The 25,609-nt window shown below is 46.9% G+C and overlaps 1 long non-coding RNA gene across 1 annotated transcript in view; it reads right to left on the reverse strand.

Moving 5' to 3' along the window:
- Window positions 1-394: 394 nt before the first annotated feature.
- LOC140421193 (uncharacterized) overlaps window positions 395-25,609 on the reverse strand; it is a 207,483-nt gene continuing 182,268 nt past the window's right edge. Inside the window, exon 2 of the long non-coding RNA XR_011946690.1 lies at window positions 395-2,385. This is a non-coding gene — a long non-coding RNA (uncharacterized lncRNA). The remainder of the gene's footprint in view (window positions 2,386-25,609) is intronic.

Raw genomic sequence — 25,609 nt, forward strand, 5'->3', positions numbered from 1 at the left:
GGAATGTGCGCATGTAAGGATGTGAGAAGAGGATCACTGCTGCCTGATGCTTCCTCTATTGTAGAGCTCACATTCCCTATCTAATTTCACATATGTGAAATGGTCACTTTGGTGATGCCTTATCTCAGTACCAGTCAGTAGCTTTTGGACAGGAAGACAGGAAATTGAGGCAAAATTCTGAGTTTTATCATGTATCTGTGATGGTCATTTATTTTCTTACTTTTCGAGTTGCATTGGTAAAAGCAAATACATACAGACAATATAAATGTGGCCGTGCATTAATTTATAAAGTGTCATGGTTATCATCAGACCAATCATTCCTATTCTACTTTAAATCAATACTCATCTGTAAGAAAAATCACAGGAGACTCAAGTGACAACAGGAACATGGATATTGACTCATATAATGCTAATATTTTATTAAAGCCAACAACCATTACATGTTGATTATCACAGTTCAATAAAACATTCAGATAAACAGCTACACATTTGGATAGGTTAAAGCAGCACAGCTTCATTCAATATGTTACACATGTAAACTCAGCTTCACCTTGTTGCACAGCCTGTTGCTTGAAGTCTCTCTGCTTCTTTCTATTTTCTACCCTTTCCCCCTCCTCTTTTGAAAGTGCCGATCTATACTGGAAAATGACCCTATGGATGTTTAAAATATCTTGCTCCGGTCACACTTCAGATGAGGGTATGTAACTTGGCTGTGGGGTGGTGGGCCAATTGTTTCATCCTCTGGTTCGGGTGGCGGGGGGGGGGGGGGGATATTTCTTTTTTGAAAAAAGAATCATCAATGTAAATGTAGAAAACACATTTATGATTTTTACATTAACAAATTTTCTCAGGTACGCATGGAAGTGCTGATTCTTCGAGTACAAATGGATTCCTCTGCTACTATTTCAACTCCACTTTCCCAATGAGATTGCCTAATTCAACACAGATTGAAACCAGCACTCTATTGGTCTGTACAATTCAGCACTGTTTCAGACAGGACATTACTCAATTGAACATTCCTTACTATTTTCACCACAATTAAGCACTCTACAAATTCAGCATTCCGAAGTTGAAATTAGCGAAGGGTAATGGCTCATGTAATTAATGGAAATTTGACCACATGGATACAGATGGAGAGCAGGAAGCAAAGAGATAAAAGCACCTTTCTCAAGCTGAAGGGAAACTTTGGTGGTGGTGTTCTCATGCACCTGCTGTCTAGGTGGTGGGTGCCGTGGGTTGGGGAGTTATTGCTCCAATGTATCCTGTAGATAATACACGTTGCATCCACAGCTATGATGAGAAAGTGACTATTTCAGGTTGTGAATGGACTGTTCATCAAGTGGACTACTTCCTGGACAGTGTTGAGCTTTACTGAGTGTTGTTGTAGGATGTAAATATTCTGGAGGCGGTTCAGAGGAGCTTTACTGGATTGATAACTGGAATGGGCAGGTTGTCCCATTAGACAGGCTATACTGACCGTTTCCACTGGAGTTTAGAAGAGTAAGGAGTGACTTAATTCAAGTATATAAGAGCCACGGTATTGATAAGGTGGATGCGGAAAGGATATTTCCTCTTGTGAGTGAGTCCAGAATTAATGGGCACTGTTCTAAAATTAGGAGTTGTCCTTTTAGGTCTGAGCTGAGGAGACATTCTTTCCTGAGGGTTGTGTGAATTTGGAACTCTGCCCTCAGAAGGTGGTGGAGGCGGGGTCACTGAATCTTTTAAGACAGATGTTAGGCAAGGATATCAAATGGTGATGCGCAGTTCCCTGTTTTTTGAGTGTCGATGTGACGTCACAATTGGGAAACCCCACCAGGCTCATGGGCAATGCGCAGTTCCCTATGCGCACCGCACATGCGCAGATCCCAATGTTCCGTATATGCTCAATTCCCAACATTTCTCACATGCGTAGTTCCCAATGTGGGCAGCATGGTAGCATAGTGGTTAGCACAGTTGCTTCACAGCTCCAGGGTCCCGGGTTCGATTCCCGGCTTGGGTCACTGTCTGTGCGGAGTCTGCACGTTCTCCCCGTGTCTGCGTGGGTTTCCTCCGGGTGCTCCAGTTTCCTCCCACAGTCCTAAGATGGTTAGATGGATTGGCTATGCTAAATTGCCCTTAGTGTCCAAAAAAGATTAGTTGGGGTTACGGGGATAGGGTGCAGGTGTGGGGGTAGGGTGGAGGTATGGGCTTGGGTAGGGTGCTCTTTCCAAGGGTCGGTACAGACTTGATGAGCCGAAAGGCCTCCTTCTGCTCTGTAAATTCTATGACCATTCCACACATGCGCAGTTCCCAACGTGTGCCGCAAATGCACAGTATATTCCAAAATCCGAAAAATTCCGAAATCCGAAACACACTCCGAAACATTTTGGATAAGGGATTTCCAATCTGTAATCATAATGAACATGTATCAGGAACTATAAAGATAGGAAAGTATGATAGAATGAGATTATTTAATTTGCAGTAAAACTGTTACATTATTCAATTCTTCAGAATTTGAAAGCCTGCAGGCAAATATTCTTTGCCCTAACAAATTTCCAAATTACTGGAACGGTTTCCTTAGGAAAAAAGGAAAGGTTAAGGTTAGATTTAATCTGTTACCTTGTTTAATTGTTGACAATACCAGCTATCCAAAAGGAACATTTCCCTTACATGTGTTCTGTAACTTGACATATAATCAGTATTGTGCAGTAGGATTATGTGAATTTACAGAGTCACAGGACCTTGTGTAAATTCATAACACTCTGTGAGTAAATTATAAAATTGCTTCCTTGTTGTATGTTGGTAATTTTGATGTAGAAATGTCATGAAAAGGTGAACTAGTTTTCTGTTTCACAATTAAATTAATTATACCTTTGCTCTTCCCCATTTGCAACAATTTTCTTTCCTTCTAGGTTCTTCGACACTCCCTGTTGACAAAAGGACAACTCGTTGACCCCATCAATGTAAATCTGAAAATAAGCACTGGGTACAAAATATTGCTGCAACTCTACTTACCTCTGAGAACATTAAGATGTTCTTTGTCCCAATTTAGTGATTGCCGTAGGGAAGCTGGTGGAAAGGTCACCACAACGGAGATTCGATCCCAGATGGAGGCAGACTTTACTAACTTGATAGAGTTTTTCGAGGAGGTCACTAAGATGATTGATGCAGGTAGGGCAGTAGATGTTGTCTATATGGACTTCAGTAAGGCCTTTGACAAGGTCCCTCATGGTAGACTAGTACAAAAGGTGAAGTCACACGGGATCAGGGGTGAACTGGCAAGGTGGATACAGAACTGGCTAGGCCATAGAAGGCAGAGAGTAGCAATGGAGGGATGCTTTTCTAATTGGAGGGCTGTGACCAGTGGTGTTCCACAGGGATCAGTGTTGGGACCTTTGCTGTTTGTAGTATATATAAATGATTTGGAGGAAAATGTAACTGGTCTGATTAGTAAGTTTGCAGACGACACAAAGGTTGGTGGAATTGCGGATAGCGATGAGGACTGTCTGAGGATACAGCAGGATTTAGATTGTCTGGAGACTTGGGCGGAGAGATGGCAGATGGAGTTTAATCCGGATAAATGTGAGGTAATGCATTTTGGAAGGGCTAATGCAGGTAGGGAATATACAGTGAATGGTAGAACCCTCAAGAGTATTGAAAGTCAAAGAGATCTAGGAGTACAGGTCCACAGGTCATTGAAAGGGGCAACACAGGTGGAGAAGGTAGTCAAGAAGGCATACGGCATGCTTGCCTTCATTGGCCGGGGCATTGAGTATAAGAATTGGCAAGTCATGTTGCAGCTGTATAGAACCTTAGTTAGGCCACACTTGGAGTATAGTGTTCAATTCTGGTCGCCACACTACCAGAAGGATGTGGAGGCTTTAGAGAGGGTGCAGAAGAGATTTACCAGAATGTTGCCTGGTATGGAGGGCATAAGCTATAAGGAGCGATTGAATAAACTCGGTTTGTTCTCACTGGAACGAAGGAGGTTGAGGGGCGACCTGATAGAGGTATACAAAATTATGAGGGGCATAGACAGAGTGGATAGTCAGAGGCTTTTCCCCAGGGTAGAGGGGTCAATTACTAGGGGGCATAGGTTTAAGGTGAGAGGGGCAAGGTTTAGAGTAGATGTACGAGGCAAGTTTTTTACGCAGAGGGTAGTGGGTGCCTGGAACTCGCTACCGGAGGAGGTAGTGGAAGCAGGGACGATAGGGACATTTAAGGGGCATCTTGACAAATATATGAATAGGATGGGAATAGAAGGATACGGCCCCAGGAAGTGTAGAAGATTGTAGTTTAGTCGGGCAGTATGGTCGGCACGGGCTTGGAGGGCCGAAGGGCCTGTTCCTGTGCTGTACATTTCTTTGTTCTTTGTTCTTTGTTTTGTTCAGACTAGATCTCAGGAGAAACCCATCCCATGTTATAGCACAGTCCAAGGGGCAGCTGGTGAATCAGATGGAGTCACAGAAATACACCTCAGAATTATATTATACAGAAAATATTTGCTCGAGCCCCATGCTCCTCAGGGCACCTTGTGCACTCCCCTCTCCCAGACCCGGGGTAAAGATAGTTGCGAGATTCAGAGCGTGCTTTCATACTGAGAAGAGCCAAACCTAAATAACTCCTTTTGTGTTTCTCACAGGTCTCACTCAGTGCTTCTCCCACATCTCCGCGGGCCACCCCACCAGGAGGAGGAAAAGATGGCCGAGATGACAGAGTCATACCTGACCCGCCGACACTCCACCAACGCAAAGAGCAGCACATCAGGGGGATGTAATGCCTGCATAGAATTGGTGGCACAGGATGAAGGACACTGCACCAGCCTGTAGGAGGAGGCATCAGAGTCCGAGATGTCTGTGCATGGTTCCTCCTTGGGGGAAGGGAGGGAAGTCACGATAATACTCCAGCGGGCTTAGATAATCAGATGCAGATGTGTAGACATGGTGTGGTGTTCCCCAAGGCGATGAGAGTGCAGGGGTCCATTGCTGTGATGAGCTCCACATTGTCCCAGCTCAACTGCATGAGCCCCAACCATGAGAAATTGGCCAGTCTCATGGAGAGAAACATGCAGCAGCATTTAAGACTGGATGCAACAGCAGTGTCTTGGCCAGGAAAGGGATAAAGCCTCCCTCAATAGGCTGGATCAGGTTTCTCAGACTATGAGTGCTGACATCCATAGGATACATGAAGAGCTGCACACCTTTAAATGGTTGCACTGTTGACACAATGGTTGCTGGAATGGATGACTGCTGCACGCCAGCAGCTAGCCCCATCAACCCCACTGGAAGGACTGTGGAGGTTATTGAGGAGGGTGAAGGTACTGAGAACATCTCAGCAGCCTCATCTTCGTCCACCTCCCCAGCCCCTTCGCAGAGTCCTCGCCTGCTCCACAGGTGTCAGTAACAATGGCTGCTGAGGCCACAGTCCGAAGGAGGTCCTCAGCAGGTGTCGACATATTGACGCTTCTCGCCACACTCAGTAAGATATAAAATGAGAAGTAAGCAGCTTGTCTCAATCTCTTCTGAAGCACAAAATGTAAGTAAATTCGCCATAGTTCCAGATGACCATAGGCTGCTTTCCCCTTTGAGGGAGAGAGCTGACTGGTGGTGATTGAACCTGAAAATCCTCACATCTCAGGCAAGGGGCAAGGTTGAGAAGCGGGGCTTTCATGGCTAACTTCAGCCGGAATGGGATTTGAACCTGCGCTGTTGGCCCTGCTCGGCAAAACAAACCAGTTGTCCAGTCAATTGAGCTAAACCGGCCCAGCGGACATTAGGGTAGTCTTGCCTAGGTTCACATTGTTTACACTTTCACAGAATCAAAGAATCACAAATTTATAGAAAATACAGTGCAAAAGAGGCCTTTCGGCCCATCAAGCCTGCACCAAATAAAAAAACATTCTTGACCAACGTAATCACATTTGTCAGCACTTGGCCCATAGTCTTGAATGTTATGCCGTGCCAAGAGCTCATCCAGGTACTTGTTAAAGGATGTGAGGCAACCCGCCTCTACCACCCTCCCAGGAAGTGCATTCAAGATCGTCACCACCCTCTGGATAAAAAGCTTTTCCTCACATCCTCCCTAAACCTCCTGCCCCTCACCTCAAACCTGTGTCCCCTCATGACTGCCCCTTCAACTAAAGGGAATAGCTACCCACTATCCACCCTGTCCAAGCCCCTCATATTCTTGTACACCTCGATCAGGTCACACCTCAGTCATCTCTGCTCCAACAAAAACAACCCAAGTCTATCCAACCACTCTTCATAACTTAAATGTTCCATCCCAGGCAACATCCTGGTGAATCACCTCTGCACCCCCTCCAGTAATGTAGCGACCAGAATTGCATACAGTACTCCAGCTGTGGCCTCACCAAAGTTCTATACAACTTCAACATGAACTCCCTGCTTTTGTAATCTATGCCTCAATTGATAAAGGCAAATGTCCCATATGCTTTTGTCACCACCTTATCAGCCTGCTCTTCTGCTTTCAGAGATCTATGGACAAACACACCAAGGTCCCTTTGTTGTCCGGAGCTTCCCAGTGTCATGCCGTTTATTGAATACTTCCTTGTCAAATTTCTCCTTCCAAAGTGTATCACTTCACACTTTTCAGAGTTAAATTCCATCTGCCACTTATCTGCCCATTTGATCATCCCGTCTATTTCCTCCTCTAACGCAAGATACTCAACCTCACCGTTAACCACCTGGCCAATCTTTGTGTCACTCGCAAACTTACTGATCCTCCCCCACATAGTCATCTTTGTCACTTATATAATAGCGAAGATCCCTGTGGATTGCAATTCGACACTGACATCCAGTCACTAAATCAGACGTCTGTCATCATGCTCTGTCTCCTAAGCCAATTTTGAATTCAACTTATCAAATTACCCTTTATCCCATGTGTATTTACCTTCTTTATAAGTCTTCCATGTGGCAACTTTGAAGTGTTGGGTGCTCTGCCACACAGATAAACCAACACGGTTGTGAATGGTACAACGCAGTTTTATCTCAAAAATCTATTCACATTGGTTAACTGTTTACTGAGGTTTGATCATGACCCTTGATTCTGTGGACCTATTCCTAATTCTATCTTGTGGTGGCACTCAGCATATGGTGGATGTCTGAGTGGCCTGCAATGAGCTCTGTGCCCTGAGCCGTCTCCTGCTCGAGTGCCCAGGAAGTGTTGTGTTCCCTGTTTTGTACTGTGTATGCTCTTGACTGTGATTGGCTGTCGTGTTTTGTGTGTTGGTTGGTCCGTTGATCTGTCCATCAGTATGTATGTATGTATGTGCTATGATGTTAACCTGAATATCATGACATCCCCCCTTTTTTTTACAAGAACATGTGCCTACGTGGTCATAAATAGAGATGTGTACTGAGTGTAGCTAAATGTGTGTGTGTGCAATATTTACAGCATGTACATGGGGCTAAACTATATACAAGGGGCGATGTCGGGTGCGACATAACAACTAGGTTGTACTATAAACAAAGAATGGTTGAACGATAAACAAATTCCTGTAACGGTAAGAACATAAACATATAAACACAGTGGTAGTATGAGGTCAATGTACAAGCAGTCTCATAAGTCCAGTCTAGTAGGTGGGCGACGAATTTGGGTTGACCGTGAGGGTGGCACACCATTCATCACCCGGATTGATCGTGTTAACTTGCACCAGCTGGTGGGTCCTGGGTGGAGACATTCGGTTCCCATCAATGACCGCAACACGGAAGGCGTCCCGGTCGTCTGTGTCACTGGTCTGGACATCGTCTGGGCACGATTCGTAATACGGAGGCTAAATGGTCCGCACGTCCCTGCAAGGTTGTCGGAGTTGGGGAACATTGACAGGTTGAGCTACTCGACAGCAAGCAGCGTAGTGGGCCACCTTGCCACAGCGGAGGCATTGTCGGGTTCTTGCGGGACATTGCCGCTTTAAATGTGCGGCTCCACAGTTGCTGCACGTCGTGACGTCATGGCGTTCATTGCGCCACTGCGCATGCGCGGTTCGGTCTTGCGTCGAGCGCGCCTGCGCATCACGTCCCTCAGTGTTGCCGTAGTTTTTGGCGCGCATAAGCGCGGGAGGCCTCGAAAAGCGCGGGAGGCCTCGAAAAGCGCGCAAAATGTCCGCCCTCGTCTGGGCCACGGGCCGGGAGGAACTCGATTGCCTGGATCCGTTCGGCCTCATAGGGCGCCTGCCTCGCTGATCCGGCCACGTAGGACCCCTGCCGCGCCGATTCGGCCGCCTGAAATTGGGTATAGCGGCTAGTCGCGTTTTCGTGCAGGACACAGGCTTCGATTGCGGAGGCTAAGGTGAGGCCTTTTATTTTTAAGAACTGCTGGCGTAGGGTGCCCGAGGTGACCCCAAAAACGATCTGGTCCTGAATCATGGAATCGGAGGTGGTATCATAACCGCAGGACTGCGCGAGGATGCGGTGATGCGTAAGGAATGACTGAAAGGGCTCATCCTTACCTTGCAGGCGCTGCTGGAAGAGATACCTCTCGAAGCTCTCATTAACCTCGACGTTGAAGTGTTGGTCGAGCTTGAGAAGGACCATCTTGTATTTGGTCTTGTCCACGCCTTCCGCGAACACCAGGGAATTGTAGACATGGATGGCGTGTTGACCTGCCGTGGTGAGGAGGATGGCGATCTTTCTGGTGTCCGAGGCGCTTTCCTTTTTGTTGGCTTCCAGAAAGAGCTGGAAGCGCTGTTTGAACAGCTTCCAATTAACGCCGAGGCTTCCAGCGACTTGCAGCGGCTGCGGTGTGTTGACGGTGTTTATGGCGCAGGATGGCAGAATTCGGAGGATCTTTAGGTAGGTACCAAATTCACTCCTGGTACTATGAAGTGTTGGGTGCTCTGCCACACAGGTGAACCAACACGGTTGTGAATGGTACAACGCAGTTTTATTTCAAACATCTATTTACATTGGTTAACTGTTTACTGAGGTTCGATCATGACCCTTGATTCTGTGGACCTATTCCTAATTCTATCTTGTAGTGGCACTCAGCACATGGTGGATGTCTGAGTGGCTTGCAATGAGTTCTGTGCCCTGAGCCGTCTCCTGCTCGAGTGCCCAGGAAGTGTCGTGTTCCTTGTTTTGTACTGTGTATGCTCTTGCCTGTGATTGGCTGTCGTGTTGTATGTGTTGGTTGGTCCGTTGATCTGTCCATCAGTATGTATGTATGTATGTGCTATGATGTTAACCTGAATATCATGACAAACTTGTCAAAGGCTTTGCTGAAATCCATTTAAACTACATCAACTGCACTACGCTCATCTACACACTGGTCACCTCCTCATAAAATTCAATCAAATGTGTTACACATGACCTCCCTCTGACAAAGCCATGCTGACTATTCCTGATCAAACCTTGCCTCTCCAAGGGGATATATATTCTCTCTTTCAGACTTTCCTTCAATAATTTCTCTACCACTGACATGAGACTGACTGGTCTGTAGTTCACTGGATAATCTCTACAAGCCTTCTCAAATAGTGCAACCACATTAGCTGTTCTCCAGTCCTCTGGCACCTCCCCCGTGGCCAGAGACTAATAAAAAATTTGGTCAGACACACTGCAACTTCCCCCCTCGCCACCTTTAGCAGCCAGGGTCACAGTTCTTCCGGACCTGGAGATTTATTCACTTTTATGCCACACTGGCATTTTTTGCGTGGTGCCGATTGGGCCAGGTGACCTGCGCGGGTGTTGCGAGGGGTGCAGGGGAACCCAGGGACCCTTCCGTAGTGCATTGGGCTCGGCGGGGGGGGGGGGGGGGGGGGGGGGGGGGGTCGCGTCGGGGGCTTCGGATATCTAGACACCATTTAAAAATGGCGTCCGAATCTCTAGTTACACTGAGGGGTTCCAGCGAGTGGAGCTCCTCAGTGCACAAAACAGGGCTACCTGCGTCATCAGCCACCCATTCCTCACTGAGGCCCCATATCTAACCTGAGTAACGTTTGATAGCATTGTGTTTATTGACACTGCGGTTATACAAGCTCGCTATGGGACTTTGTTCCCATTTAGTTACATTGCGCCCAATTGACTCACTGTGATAATTCCATGATAGAATTCCTGACCAACAGCCACAATTCCTACGGCAGCACAGTGGTTAGCACCATTGCTTCACAGCACCAGGGTCCCACGCTCAATTCCCGGCTTGGGTCACCGTCTATGCAGAGCCTGCACGTTCTCCTCGTGTCTGTGTGGGTTTTCTCCGGGTGCTCCGGTTTCCTCCCACACGTTCCGAAAGACATGCTTCTGAGGTGAATTGGACATTCTGAATTCTCCCTCTGTGTACCCGAACAGGTGCTGGAGTGTGGCGACTAGGGGATCTTCAGAGTAACTTCATTGCAGTGTTAACTTAAGCCTACTTGTGACGCTAATAAAGATTGTTATTATTATTATTATTATTATTATTAAGTGCTGATAGTGCCCAGGAAAGCACAGCCTGACATAGTTACCACCTTGGAGTAGAAATTCTGGGCGGGGCCAGGCCGGAGAATCAAAGCGACCGGCGCGAATCGCGCCACTCCGTCTGGACGCCGGCATGCGATTCTCCGCAGAGCGTGGTTGACATGGCGCCGGTCGGGGGCCGCTCTACATCGCTGGCCTGTCGATTCTCGGCCTGGGATGAGCCGAGCGGCCGTCGTGAAAATGACGAGTTCCGCCGGCGCTGTCCACACCTGCTCTCGGCCGGCAGGAACTCGCCGTCGAAGGGTCGGGGGGGTGCGGTCTGTGGGGGGTGGAGGGGGGTCCGACCAGGGGGGCCTCCAATGTGGCCTAGCCCGTGATCAGGGCTCACCAATCGGCGGGCCAGCCTCTCTGGCTGGGAGCCTCGTTTCTTCCGCGCCGGCCCCTGTAGCCGTGCGCCATGTTGCGTTGGGGCCGGCGCGTTGTAGGAAGACACTGCGCATGTGCGCGTTGGCGCCCGTGCCACTGTGCATGCGTGGATCCCGCAGCGCACAGTTCACTCCGGGATCAGCAGCTGGAGCGGCGTGAATCGCTCCAGTGCCGTGCTGGCCCCTTTTGCGGGCCAGAATTAGTCGTGGGGTTGGCCCGTTCACGCCGTCGTAAAACGCAACGGCGTTTACGACGGCATGGATACTCTGCCACGGGATTAGAGAATCCCGCTGCATATGTCGAGGAAAATAAGTTCTGAATTAAATGGGATTTGTCCACCCTTGCATGATTTGCTAAATTAGGGTCACAGCTAGTTGTAACAGTGCTGCAATTAACAAATGCAATGCTCTGGGAGGGAGGGAGGAGCAGGCATGGGTAGGTGGTGTGGGAGATCACTCAGAATCAGCAGTTGACAGAAATAGCATTGAGCCTTGTGCTATATCGGAAAATGTAAACAAAGCAGCATGCGACATTCAGTAATGAAAAGAATATAAAAACAATTAAACACATCAAGGAATCTAATGACTTAAAATGGAAAAGATGATTAATGCAAGGCCGGAGATTTGATGCATTGCCTTAATAATCTGCAGCACAAACTACTCTTACAACGGGCAGTCGATAAAACACTGTAATGGCAGCTAAATTGTCCTTTGTTTGTTGATTGTTAGCTGGCTACTGGATATATTCTAGAAGCAGGGCTTCTGCTCTGCTCTTCCTGAATGAATGGGAGGTGCTCATTCCTCCCAGCAACACCAGTACAGATTGCTCAACCCGATGAGATATTCATGCAATTCATTGGGGAACACAATAACAACCCAATGTAATGTATTTGACCTTATTCAAGGTTTAAATTATGACAACCTTCCTTCTTTGTTATGGGGATAGGTCAATAAATTGTGGAACAAAAGACTTGAGCAATAATAGCAAACTGCCGTGTTTGTGAATTCACCTCAGTGTAACAAAGTGATTAAGGAAAATCGTGCCCTAGTGGAAAGAATAGAAGCTAAATAGGGTTGTTGGTAGGACGTTAAGGTAGTACAATGGTGGCACAGGGATCTGGTCAAAATAAATGTAAGTTTGAAGACAAAAATTAGCAGATGAGATTAGTAATGAGCAAGGCTAACTTAAATCATAAGGGATCGAATACAGTTATAAAACAGAAACGTAAAAGGATTGTTAAAATTAAATTAAACTACTATTCAAGACAAACTGCCTGTACAGCAATGCACTCGGCATCATGGGGAACCAATTGCAGCAGGAATAATTGGAACATGGCAGCTTGAAGTATCGGACTGGTGACTAAATATTGCAGGTTATAAAGTAGTTAGGAAGGATTAGCATTTTTATTAAATTCATTCGTGGGATGTGGGTATTGTCATGATATCCATATTAACACATCATGGTGCAATCACACACACACACTGATGGACAGGTAGATGGACCAACCAACACACACACAACATCACAGCCAATCACCAGTGAGAGCACACGTACTATAAAACAGGGAACACCACAGTTCCTGCTCATTCTACCAGGAGATAGCTCAGAACACAGAGCTCACAGCGTGCCACTCAGACATACACCATGTGCTGAGTGCCTCTCTAAGATGGTGCTAGGGCTGGGTCCACAGGTTAGCTGGTGAAGTACGAACCACAGCCAGAAGTTAATAGTTATTATTGTACAGAATAATAAAACAGAGTTGGACCATCCACAACCGTGTTGGTTCGTTTGTGTATCGGAACACCCAACACGACATGATCCCAGGTCTGGAAACTCGCCAGCGACTGTGAGACCTACCTGCACCTCTTCAGAGATCCGCCATCCTGCGCCATGGACACCATCAGCCTGCCGCAGCCGCTCCAATTCGCTGGAAATCTCGGCGTCAACTGGAAACTGTGTAAACAGCGCTTCCAGCTCTTCCTAGAAGCCACAGACAGGGAGAATGCATCAGACACCAGGAAGATCGCCCTCCTCCTCTCCACGGCGGGGCAACATGCCATCCACATCTACAACTCCCTGGCATTCGCGGAAGGCGAGGACAAGACGAAGTACAAGACGGTCCTTCTAAAATTTGAGGAACACTTCAGCGTGGAAGTTAATGAGAGCTTCGAGAGGTACCTCTTCCAGCAGCGCCTGCAGGGTAAGGATGAGCCTTTTCAATCTTATCTGACACACCTCCGTATCCTCACGCAGTCCTGCGGCTATGAGGCCACCTCTGACTCCATGATTCGGGATCAGATAGTTTTTGGGATCACCTCGGACACCCTACGCCAGTAGCTCCTCAAAATAAAGAGCCTCACCCTAGCAACCGCCATCGAAACCTGCGTCCTCCACGAAAACGTGACCAGCCGGTACTCCCAATTCCAGGCGGGAGAATCGGCACAGCAGGGGTCCTACGAGGCCGAGCGGGTCCAATTGATCGAGTTCCTCCCGGCCCGCGGCCCGGACGAGGACGGGCATTTTGCGCGCTTTCCGAGGCCTCCCGCGCTATTACGCGCCAAAAGAGGGGACGTCGACGCAAAGGGACGTGATGCGCAGGCGCGCTCTACGCAGGACCGCACCGCGCATGCGCGGTGGCACAATGAACGCCATGACATCACGACGTGCGGCAACTGTGGATCCGCACACTTAAAGCGGCAATGTCCAGCTAAAACGCGACAATGCCTCCGCTGTGGCAGGATGGGCCACTACGCTGCCTGCTGTCGAGCAGCTCAACCTACCAACCCTCCGCAATTCCGCCAGCCTCGCAGGGACATGCGGGCCATTCAGCCCACATACACTGAGTCATACCCTGACGACGTGCAGACCGGTGACACCGACGACCGGGAACCCTTCCGCGTTGTGGTAATAGCCAGGAACCGGATGTCCCAAAGTAGGACCCACCAGCCGATGCCAGTGCACAGCATTAATCCGGGCGATGAATGGTGTGCCACCCTAACGTTCAACCCGAATTCGTTGCCCACCTACTAGACTGGACTTATGAGCCTGTTTGCACATTGGACTCACTGATTTGTTGAGCAATAATGTTAACGTGTTTCTTTCTTGTCATTCCAGGAGTTCTCTTTCGATATTTGATGATTGCACTTGTTTTGTTTGTGGTACAACCTCGTTGCTCTGTTACACCTGACACCTTCCTATGTATGTAGTTTAGCCTCATGTACATGTTGTAAATATTGCACACACATACTCAGATGCACTCAGTACACACCAATATTTATTACCATGTAGGCACATATCCTTGTGAAAAGGGGGGATGTCATGATATCCATATTAACATATCATGGTGTAATCACACAAACACACTGATGGACAGGTAGATGGACCAACCAACACACAGACATCACAGCCAATCACCAGTGAGAGCACACGCACTATAAAACAGGTAACACCACAGTTCCCGCTCATTCTACCAGGAGATAGCTCAGAGCACAGAGCTCACATTGTGCCACTCAGACATACACCATGTGCTGAGTGCCTCACTAAGATAGTGCTAGGGCTGGGTCCACAGGTTAGCTGGTGAAGTACGAACCACAGCCAGAAGTTAATAGTTATTATTGTACAGAATAATAAAACAGAGTTTTACCATCCACAACCGTGTTGGTTCGTTTATGTATCGGACCACCCAACACGACAGGTATTGCTGGCTGGGCAGCACATTTGTTGCCCATCCCATCCCATCCCTAATTGCCCTCCATTTCAGAGTCAATCACTTTTCCGGGGATCTGGAAACACATGTAGGCCAGACCAGGAAAGGATGGCAGATTTCCATGCAAACCAGATGGGTTTTACATTTCACTGTCATCATTAGACTTTTAACTTTTCACTGATCAAGGTGTGCACCAAGTTTGAAACTGAAGGTTGCAGAACCTGCTGTCGACAGGAAAGCAGAAATGATGGGGAGAGATCAAAGGCCAAGAGTGCAATCTGACAGTAAGGTTTCTAAGTGTTGTAGCAAGCGGGAAACATAGAGTGTTTCTCGACAACCGACCTGGTGAGGTCGCCATTGGTATCTAAATTTAATTAGGACACCTAATAATGCCCATGGGCTTCACATCAGAAAAGATTGTCCCACCGGCTGATTCGCTGGAACCGTGACCGTCAGCTCCCTGCTCACAAGGGGGAGTAGCACTTAAACTGATCCCGCAGAGCAAACCCCAGACAGGATGTAGTCATGCCACCGGGCAGGCCAGCTCCACGATTCAGGGATGCCGACCTGGCCAGACTGATGGACGCAGTCGAGATGTTCCCTTGAGGGGCTCGGAGGGTCAGCCACAGGGCAGTCAGTGCTGCGTGGGTGGCTCAGGGAGTCCCAGTGACCTTCACCATATTACCACGGACGGGGTTCTGTCACGGGGGTGTTCAGTGGGACAGACAGGCAGCAGTTGGGGCTGCCCCCGTTATGGATATACATGATCCAGAGGGTGGCATGGTGGACCCATGGGCACTGGGATCCTCACCACACAACCCCCGGCTAGGGCGGCCTCCTCAATGATGGCGGCCCGCCCCCCCCCCTCTCCCCCCGACTGAGCTTACCCCCTACCCCGGGGCTTCCCACCCCCCCACTCAACCACTGGGGCAGCGGCCCCGGTGCTCCCGTTCTGACTGCCAAATTTTGAAGATAGTTACTCATTTCCTCAGATCCCCACAGCAGCCATTACCTTAGCTTTACGTTTCTAAATAGGCGCCGTGTGACAGCTTGCTGGGGAGGAGGATAGATCACGGGATCCCGTTAATGGGATGGAGATTGGTCTTAATTGGGAATAATTAATTTCTTACCACGCTGCGGCCAAGGGGAGTGGGCCAGTTAGATCGGAAACTGATCGTCACCCAGCGTGGTTCCCGATTTCGGTCTTTCCCGCTGTCTAGCCAGTCCGCTCGTTTTCTCGCCTGGCGCAACACGGCCGGTAGACACCCAAGTGTCGACCTGTACCCAAAGCTGAAGTGAAAAGCAAGAACTGTAGTATGTCTGTAACGTTGTTGCGCTATTTCGTTAAGTATTAATTTATAACTTATTTAAATTTCCTGAGTTACTTTATCAAACTGTCTCTTGTTGCCTGTGTGGTTACAGGGAACAAAATTGGAATTTAGTTCAAATAGTGCCATAAACGTAGTGGATGGGTATAGAAATAGCAAATTTAGATAAGTGTGAGGTAGTACATTTTATTAAGAGAATATGGGGCCATATACTTGTTGGAAACTATGCATCTAAATGGAGCATAGCAACATACACAGAAATTAGAAGCAGGATGAGGCCATTCAGCCCTTTAAGCCTGCTCCGGCATTCATTATGATCATGGCTGATCATAAAGTTCAATACCCTGATTCCACCTCCCCCCCCTTATCTCTTGATTCCTTTAGCCCCAAGAGCTATATGTAATTCCTTCTTGAAATTACACAACATTTTGGCCTCAACTACTTTCTGTTGTCATGAATTCTACAGATTCCCCACTCTCTGGGTGAAGAAATTTCTCCTCAACTCAGCCGTAAAGGTTTTACCCCTTATCCTCAAACCATGACCCCTAGTTCTGGACTCCCCCACCATCAGGACATCCATTCTGAATCCACCCTGTCTAATCCTGTTCGAATTTTATACGTTTCTGTAAGATCCCTTCTCACTCTTCTAAACTCCAATGAATATAATCCTAATCAACTTAGTCTCTCCTCATATAACAGTCCCACCATCCCAGGAATCAGCCTGGTAAACCTTTGCTGCACTCCCTCCATAGCAAGAACATAATTCCTCATATAAGGACACCAAAACTGCACACAATACTCCAGGTGTGACCTCACCAATACCCTACATAATTGCAGTAAAATATCCCTATTCCTATACTCAAATCCTCTCGCTATGAAAGCCAACACACCATTTGCCTTTTTTACTGCCTACTGAACCTGCGCGCTTAATTTCAGTGACTGATGCATGAGGACACTAAGGTCTTGCTGAGTTTCCACCTCTCTCAATTTACACCCATTCATATAGTAATCTGCCTTCCACTGAGTGCTGAATTTGGTGCTTTTTGAGTGCGATAGTGAGAGTTTGGTGACCGAGGGAGTATAAGGCTTCATTTTTATCTAAAGTTTAGTCTTTCTTTTATTTAGTTAATGAACTTAAAAGTTGCTGTTTGGTTTAGAAGAAGGTGAATTTTCAATCAGCTTTAAACAGGCTTCTACTTCGAGGCACTTGCAGCTGGAGCTTGTTAATTAGTTAATTGGATTAGGCCAGTTTTTCAGAGGCTAGATTCACAGTATAAAAGTGATCCCCTACAGTGCAGACTTTGTTTGCACTGAGTGCTGAATTTGGTGCTTTTTGAGTGCGATAGTGAGAGTTTGGTGACCGAGGGAGTGCTGAATTTGGTGCTTTTTGAGTGCGATAGTGAGAGTTTGGTGACCGAGGGAGTGCTGAATTTGGTGCTTTTTGAGTGCGATAGTGAGAGTTTGGTGACCGAGGGAGTTAGGTGAGGAGGGAGTAAGGTGCTCCTTTCATTTTGTTTCCGACATTTCCGCAAAGAGTGCGAAGAGAGCCAGGAGTTTACAGAAAGTGTAGCTGACTGGGAGCAGGGTCGGAGGGCGGAGATCTAGTTAGTCCACATAGCAGCTATATTCTTTAAGGTAAGAGGGGATGGAGGCTAGGCCAGTTACATGCTCCTCCTGTAGGATGTGGGTGGTGAGGGATACCACCGGTGTCCCCACTGACTATACCTGCGGGAAGTGCACCCAACTTCAGCTCCTCAAAGACCGTGTTAGGGAACTGGAGCTGAAGCTGGATGAACTTCGGATCATCCGGGAGGCAGAGGGGGTGATTGAGAAGAGTTACAGGGAGGTAACCACACCCAAGGTACAGGACAAGAATAGCTGGGTTACAGTCAGGGGGAAAAAAACAAACAGGCAGACAGTGTAGGGATCCCTCGTGGCCGTTCCCCTTCAAAACAAGTATACCGTTTTGGATGCTGTTGGGGGGGATGACTTACCGGGGGAAGGCCCTAGCGGTCAGGTCTCTGGCACGGAGTCTGGCTCTGGGGCTCAGAAGGGAAGGGGGGAGAATAGAAAAGCAATAGTTGTAGGAGATTCAATGGTTAGGGGAATAGATAGGAGATTCTGTGGTCGCGAGCGAGACTCCCGGAAGGTATGTTGCCTCCCGGGTGCCAGGGCCAGGGATGTCTCGGATCGTGTCTTCAGGATCCTTAAGGGGGAGGGTGAGCAGCCAGAAGTCGTGGTGCACATTGGTACCAACGACATAGGTAGGAAAAGGGGTGTGGAGGTAATAAACAAGTTTAGGGAGTTAGGCTGGAAGTTGAAAGCCAGGACAGACAGAGTTGTCATCTCTGGTTTGTTGCTGGTGCCACGTGATAGCGAGGCTGGGAATAGGGAGAGAGTGCAGTTGAACACGTGGCTGCAGGTATGGTGTAGGAGGGAGGGCTTCAGGTATTTGGATAATTGGAGCGCATTCTGGGGAAGGTGGGACCTGTACAAGCAGGACGGGTTGCATCTGAACCAGAGGGGCACCAATATCCTGGGAGGGAGGTTTGCTAGTACTCTTCGGGAGGGTTTAAACTAATTTGGCAGGGGAATGGGAACCGGATTTGTAGTCCAGCAACTAAGGTAGCCGATATTCAGGACGCCAAAGCATGTAATGAGGCAGTGGGGAAGGGAACACTGACAAAGGAGAGTATTTGCAGGCACGGAGATGGGTTGAAGTGTGTATACTTCAACGCAAGAAGCATCAGGAATAAGGTGGGTGAACTTAAGGCATGGATCGGTACTTGGGACTACGATGTGGTGGCCATCACGGAAACTTGGATAGAAGAGGGGCAGAAATGGTTGTTGGAGGTCCCTGGTTATAGATGTTTCAATAAGATTAGGGAGGGTGGTAAAAGAGGTGGGGGGGTGGCATTATTAATTAGAGATAGTATAACAGCTGCAGAAAGGCAGTTCGAGGAGTATCACCCTATTGAGGTAGTATGGGTTGAAGTCAGAAATAGGAAAGGAGCAGTCACCTTGTTAGGAGTTTTCTATAGGCCCCCCAATAGTAACAGAGATGTGGAGGAACAGATTGGGAAACAGATTTTGGAAAGGTGCAGAAGTCATAGGGTAGTAGTCATGGGCGACTTTAACTTCCCAAATATTGAGTGGAAACTCTTTAGATCAAATAGTTTGGATGGGGTGGTGTTTGTGCAGTGTGTCCAGGAAGCTTTTCTAACACAGTATGTAGATTGTCCGACCAGAGGAGGGGCAATATTGGATTTAGTACTGGGTAATGAACCAGGGCAAGTGATAGATTTGTTAGTGGGGGAGCATTTTGGAGATAGTGACCACAATTCTGTGACTTTCACTTTAGTAATGGAGAGGGATAGGTACGTGCAACAGGGCAAGGTTTACAATTGGGGGAAGGGTAAATACGATGTTGTCAGACAAGAATTGAAGTGCATAAGTTGGGAACATAGGCTGGCAGGGAAGGACACAAGTGAAATGTGGAACTTGTTCAAGGAACAGGTGCTACGTGTCCTTGATATGTATGTCCCTGTCAGGCAGGGAAGAGATGGTCGAGTGAGGGAACCATGGTTGACAAGAGAGGTTGAATGTCTTGTTAAGAGGAAAAAGGTGACTTATGTAAGGCTGAGGAAACAAGGTTCAGACAGGGCATTGGAGGGATACAAGATAGCCAGGAGGGAACTGAAGAAAGGGATTAGGAGAGCTAAGAGAGGGCATGAACAATCTTTGGCGGGTAGGATCAAGGAAAACCCCAAGGCCTTTTACACATATGTGAGAAATATGAGAATGACTAGAGCGAGGGTAGGTCCGATCAAGGACAGTAGCGGGAGATTGTGTATTGAGTCTGAAGAGATAGGAGAGGTCTTGAATGAGTATTTTTCTTCTGTATTTACAAATGAGAGGGGCGATATTGTTGGAGAGGACAGTGTGAAACAGATTGGTAAGCTCAAGGAAATACTTGTCAGGAAGGAAGATGTGTTGGGCATTTTGAAAAACTCGAGGATAGACAAGTCCCCCGGGCCTGACGGGATATATCCAAGGATTCTATGGGAAGCAAGAGATGAAATTGCAGAGCCGTTGGCAATGATCTTTTCGTCCTCACTGTCAACAGGGGTGGTACCAGGGGATTGGAGAGTGGCGAATGTCGTGCCCCTGTTCAAAAAAGGAACTAGGGATAACCCTGGGAATTACAGGCCAGTTAGTCTTACTTCGGTGGTAGGCAAAGTAATGGAAAGGGTACTGAAGGATAGGATTTCTGAGCATCTGGAAAGACACTGCTTGATAAGGGATAGTCAGCACGGATTTGTGAGGGGTAGGTCTTGCCTTACAAATCTTATTGAATTCTTTGAGGAGGTGACCAAGCATGTGGATGAAGGTAAAGCAGTGGATGTAGTGTACATGGATTTTAGTAAGGCATTTGATAAATTTCCCCATGGTAGGCTTATGCAGAAAGTAAGGAGGCATGGGATAGTGGGAAATTTGGCCAGTTGGATAACGAACTGGCTAACCGATAGAAGTCAGAGAGTGGTGGTGGATGGCAAATATTCAGCCTGGATCCCAGTTACCAGTGGCGTACCGCAGGGATCAGTTCTGGGTCCTCTGCTGTTTGTGATTTTCATTAATGACTTGGATGAGGGAGTTGAAGGGTGGGTCAGTAAATTTGCAGACGATACGAAGATTGGTGGAGTTGTGGATAGTAAGGAGGGCTGTTGTCGGCTGCAAAAAGACATAGATAGGATGCAGAGCTGGGCTGAGAAGTGACAGATGGAGTTTAACCCTGAAAAGTGTGAGGTTGTCCATTTTGGAAGGACAAATATGAATGCGGAATATAGGGTTAACGGTAGAGTTCTTGGCAATGTGGAGGAGCAGAGAGATCTTGGGGTCTATGTTCATACATCTTTGAAAGTTGACACTCAAGTGGATAGAGCTGTGAAGAAGGCCTATGGTGTGCTCGCGTTCATTAACAGAGGGATTGAATTTAAGAGCCGTGAGGTGATGATGCAGCTGTACAAAACTTTGGTAAGGCCACATTTGGAGTACTGTGTATAGTTCTGGTCGCCTCATTTTAGGAAGGATGTGGAAGCTCTGGAAAAGGTGCAAAGAAGATTTACCAGGATGTTGCCTGGAATGGAGAGTAGGTCTTACGAGGAAAGGTTGAGGGTGCTAGGCCTTTTCTCATTAGAGCGGAGAAGGATGAGGGGCGACTTGATCGAGGTTTATAAGATGATCAGGGGAATAGATAGAGTAGACAGTCAGACTTTTTCCCCGGGTGGAACACACCATGACAAGGGGACATAAATTTAAGGTGAAAGGTGGAAGATATAGGAGGGATATCAGAGGTAGGTTCTTTACCCAGAGAGTAGTGGGGGCATGGAATGCACTGCCTGTGGAAGTAGTTGAGTCGGAAACATTAGGGACCTTCAAGCAGCTGTTGGATAGGTACATGGATGACGGTAAAATGATATAGTGTAGATTTATTTGTTCTTAAGGGCAGCACGGTAGCATTGTGGATAGCACAATTGCTTCACAGCTCCATGGTCCCAGGTTCGATTCCGGCTTGGGTCATTGTCTGTGCGGAGTCTGCACGTCCTCCCCGTGTCTGCGTGGGTTTCCTCCGGGTGCTCCGGTTTCCTCCCACAGTCCAAAGATGTGCGGGTTAGGTGAATTGGCCAATGATAAATTGCCCTTAATGTCCAAATTGCCCTTGGTGTTGGGTGGAGGTGTTGAGTTTGGGTATGGTGCTCTTTCCAAGAGCCGATGCAGACTCAAAGGGCCGAATGGCCTCCTTCTGCACTGTAAATTCAATGATAATCTATGATTAATCTAGGACAAAGGTTCAGCACAACATCGTGGGCCGAAGGGCCTGTTCTGTGCTGTATTTTCTATGTTCTATGTTCCTATTTTTGCAACCAAAGCGGAATACCTCACATTTGTCCACATTATACTGCAGTTGCCATGCATATGCCCAATCACTCAGCCTGCCAAATCCTCCTGAAGTATCTCTGCATCCTCCTCACAGCGCACCCTCCCACTCAACTTGGTATCATCTGCAAATTTGGAGATAATACATTTAGTTTCCTCATCCAAATCATTAATATGATGTGAACAGTTGGGGGTCCTAGCACATGCCCCTGCAATACCACACTAGTCACTGCCTGCCAATCAGAAAAAGACCCATTTATTCCAAGTTTTTGCTTCCTGTCTGCCAACCAGCTTTCTATCCATCTCAAGACACTATCTGCAATCTCATGCGCTTTAGCTTTACATAGTAATCTACTATGTGAGACCTTGTCAAAAGCCTTCTGAAAGTCTAAATAAACCACATCCACCAGTTCTCCTTGGTCAACTATACTAGTTACATCTTCAAAGAATTCCAGGCAGTTTGTCAAGCATGATTTCCCTTTTGTAAATCCATGCTGACTTTGTCTGATTATACCACTGCTTTTCAAATGTTGTGCTTTGTATTCCTTGATAATGGTTTCCAGCAACTTCTCTACTATTGACATTATTGGGAACAGTTTCAAATTCAGCATAGGCGGACAAAGGGATTAATTAAGAACTGGTCTATAGTTCCCAGTTTTCTCTCTAGCTCCCTTTTTCAATGTGGGGTTACACTCGCGACCCTCCAATCCGTAGGAACCATTCCAGAGTCCAAAGAATTTTGGAAAATGACCACCAATGGATCTACTATTTCTAGAGCCACTTCCTTAAGTACTCTGGGATGAAGATTATCAGGCCCTGCAAATTTATCTGCCTTCAATCCCATTAATTTTCTTAAAACCATTTCTTTACTAATACTAATTTCCTTTAGCTCCTCACTGAAACTTGTGTTTTCAGAACTTCCAGCACATTATTCATGTATTCCTTTGTGAAGACAGAAGTAGAGTATGAATTTAGTTCCTCAACTCTTTTTTTGTTCCCTGTTATGAATTCCCCCGTTTCTGACTGTAAGGGCATACATAGTTTTTATCAATCTATTTCTCTTTACATACCGATATAAACTTTTATAGTCAGTTTTATGTTCCCTGCTATCTTACTTTCATATGCATTTTCCCCTTCTTAATTAATCCCTTTGTCCACCTATGATGAATTTGAAACTGTTCCCAATCCTCAGGTCTATTAATTTTTCTTGCTAATTTGTATGCCTCTTCTTTGAATCTAATACTATCATTAACTTCCCTTGTATGCCTTGGTTTGGGCACAGTTTGCTTTCTACTCAGGGTCAAATAGGAATAAGCAACATTTGGAGTTCACCTGTCCGTTTCTTGAATGCTTGCCATTGCCTGTCCACTGTTATTCCTATCAGTAATGTTTTCCAGTTATTCATAGCCAGCTCATGCCTCATACCATCATAGTTATTTTTATTGAGGTGCAGGATCCTGCTCTCGGAATCAACTACCTCACTATCCACCTTAATAAAGAATTCTATCATATTATGGTCACTTGTCCCCAAGGGTTCTCTCACAACTAGATTGCCAACTAATCCTTTCTTATTGCACAATGCCCAGTCCAAGATGGCATGTTCCCTTGTTGGTTCCTCAACATATTGGTCCTGAAAACCATCCCGTATATACTCCGGACATTCCTCCTCAATTGCACTGTGACTAATTTGACTCACCCAATCTATATGCAGATTAAAGGCACCCATAACCACAGGTGTTCCTTTATCACATGCATCTCTGATTTTCTGTCTAATGCTACTATCAACATTACCACTACAGTTTGGTGGTCTGTATACCCACCCTACGAATGTGTTTTGCCCCTTGGTGTTCTTAGCTAGACTCATACAGATTCCACATCGTTTGTACTAATATCTTTCCTCAATATTGTATTAAAATCTTCTTTAATCAACAATGCAACTCCACCATCTTTTCCTTTCTGTCTGTCCTTCCTCAAAACTGAATAGCCCTCAATGTTTAGTTCCCATCCTTGGTCACCTTGGAACCATGTCTCCCTAATCCCAACTTTACATCTATCTGCGCAACTAATTCATCCATTTTATTTTGAATGCTCTGTGTGTTCAGGTACAAAACCTTAAGGCTAGTCCTTGTAATGTTCATTGTCCCTTCCCGACTATGTTCACAGTGTCATTATCTGATAGAGGCTCTTGATTTCTCTGCCAAACACGTTTCTTATTCCCCTTGCTTTCTTTTTCTCTTGTTCTTGATTACCCCTGCTCGGAATCCTTACATAGGTTCCTAATCCCTGTCATATTAGTTTAAACCCTCATCAACTGCTTTCGCAAGTACCCTCTCCCCCCCCCTCCCCGAGGACATCAGACCCGGTCCTGCCCAGGTGTAACCCGTCCAGTTTGTACAGGTCGCACCTCCCCCAGCACCGTTCCCAGTGCCACAGGAATCTGGAACCCACCCCTTCACATTTATTCATCTATTGTACCCTGCTATTTCTACTCTGACTAGCACGTGGCACTGGTAGTAGTCCTGACATCACTACCTTTGCGGCCCAACTTCTCATCTTTCTTCCTAACTCCCTATATTCTGCAAATAGGCTGGCACTTCCAAGGTTCCAGAGCTGGCAGTGCCAAAGTGCCCAGGTGTCAGAGGGAGTGACAGGGTGCCACCCTGCCCTATCCCCGACCTCTAAAGGTCTCAGAGGAGCCCCAAAGTGCCATTACGGCTGGTCCACGTTTGTGGAAACCAGTACCAAACGACGCCCTGGTGAGGTCTCCCAGGTGTGGCCATTAGGTCCCTGGGAGCCAGGAGAATCCCGCGGACACTTATTTAAATGAGCCTAATGGATCATTTCAAGATGCTGATCTGGATCATGCCCAGTGAGGGCGAGATCCAGATCTCAGAGTCTCGCAGACTCCATTAAATCTGACGGGGCATTCCGAGCATCACAAATCTCGCCAGTGGCCGCTCGCGAGATTCAAAGCCGTTAAACCACGCCCAACATGTACATGGACAGCTCCTTTAGTGCCCTGGGGACTTATCAGCTTTCAGTCCCATTCATTTCTTCAGCCCTATTTTTCTTGTAATATTCATTTCCTTCAATTCCTCCTTCTCGCTAGACCCTTGATTCCTTAGCATTTCTGGAACGCTATTTGTGTCTTCCTCCGTGAAGACAGAACAAAAGTAGTTGTTTGATTGCTTTGAAGCCGCACATTTGCCACGTTAATGAAGGGAAACATGAGAGTACAGCACAGCCGGCTGAGTTGCAGTGTGACCTAAACTTGACAAAAATGAAGCCATGTGCATTAAAATTGGACATTTCATGCCTCGAATATTGTGCGCCCAGGTTAGATATTTAAAATGAAGAGACAGTCCACAGGAAAAGAGACTGTTCCCTGGCAGGTGGCAATCATGCAAGTAGTTTGCATGACATTCTTTCATATCATTTATATAAATATGGTGACCGGGGTGACCAAGGCTGCTTCAGTATGAGCTGTCTCTAACGAGCTCCTACCAATTTAAAGTATTTACCAGATGCACCTTATTATCTATGATTACGTGAATCTTTCTGTTTCTATGGAAACTAGCCATAGCAACTGGCCTACAAAATCGAAGATACTAAACAGGCCTCGTGCCTCACATACTGGAGTATCGCATCATTCAGTTGGTCAGGTTCCAATGGCCTATATTTTGATTTAATTTCAGGCTCGGTCTACAGAATGACCGTGAGAACGATCCTGGAGTTGTCAATAGGCCTTTGGATGCTTCACATGAAAGCTGAAACATTTTTTCAGGATTTGCAGTTAAAACCAGCAACTCTCAACAAATTCACAA

The sequence above is a fragment of the Scyliorhinus torazame genome, chromosome 5, assembly GCF_047496885.1.
Source record: "Scyliorhinus torazame isolate Kashiwa2021f chromosome 5, sScyTor2.1, whole genome shotgun sequence".
NCBI classification, from domain to species: domain Eukaryota; kingdom Metazoa; phylum Chordata; class Chondrichthyes; order Carcharhiniformes; family Scyliorhinidae; genus Scyliorhinus; species Scyliorhinus torazame.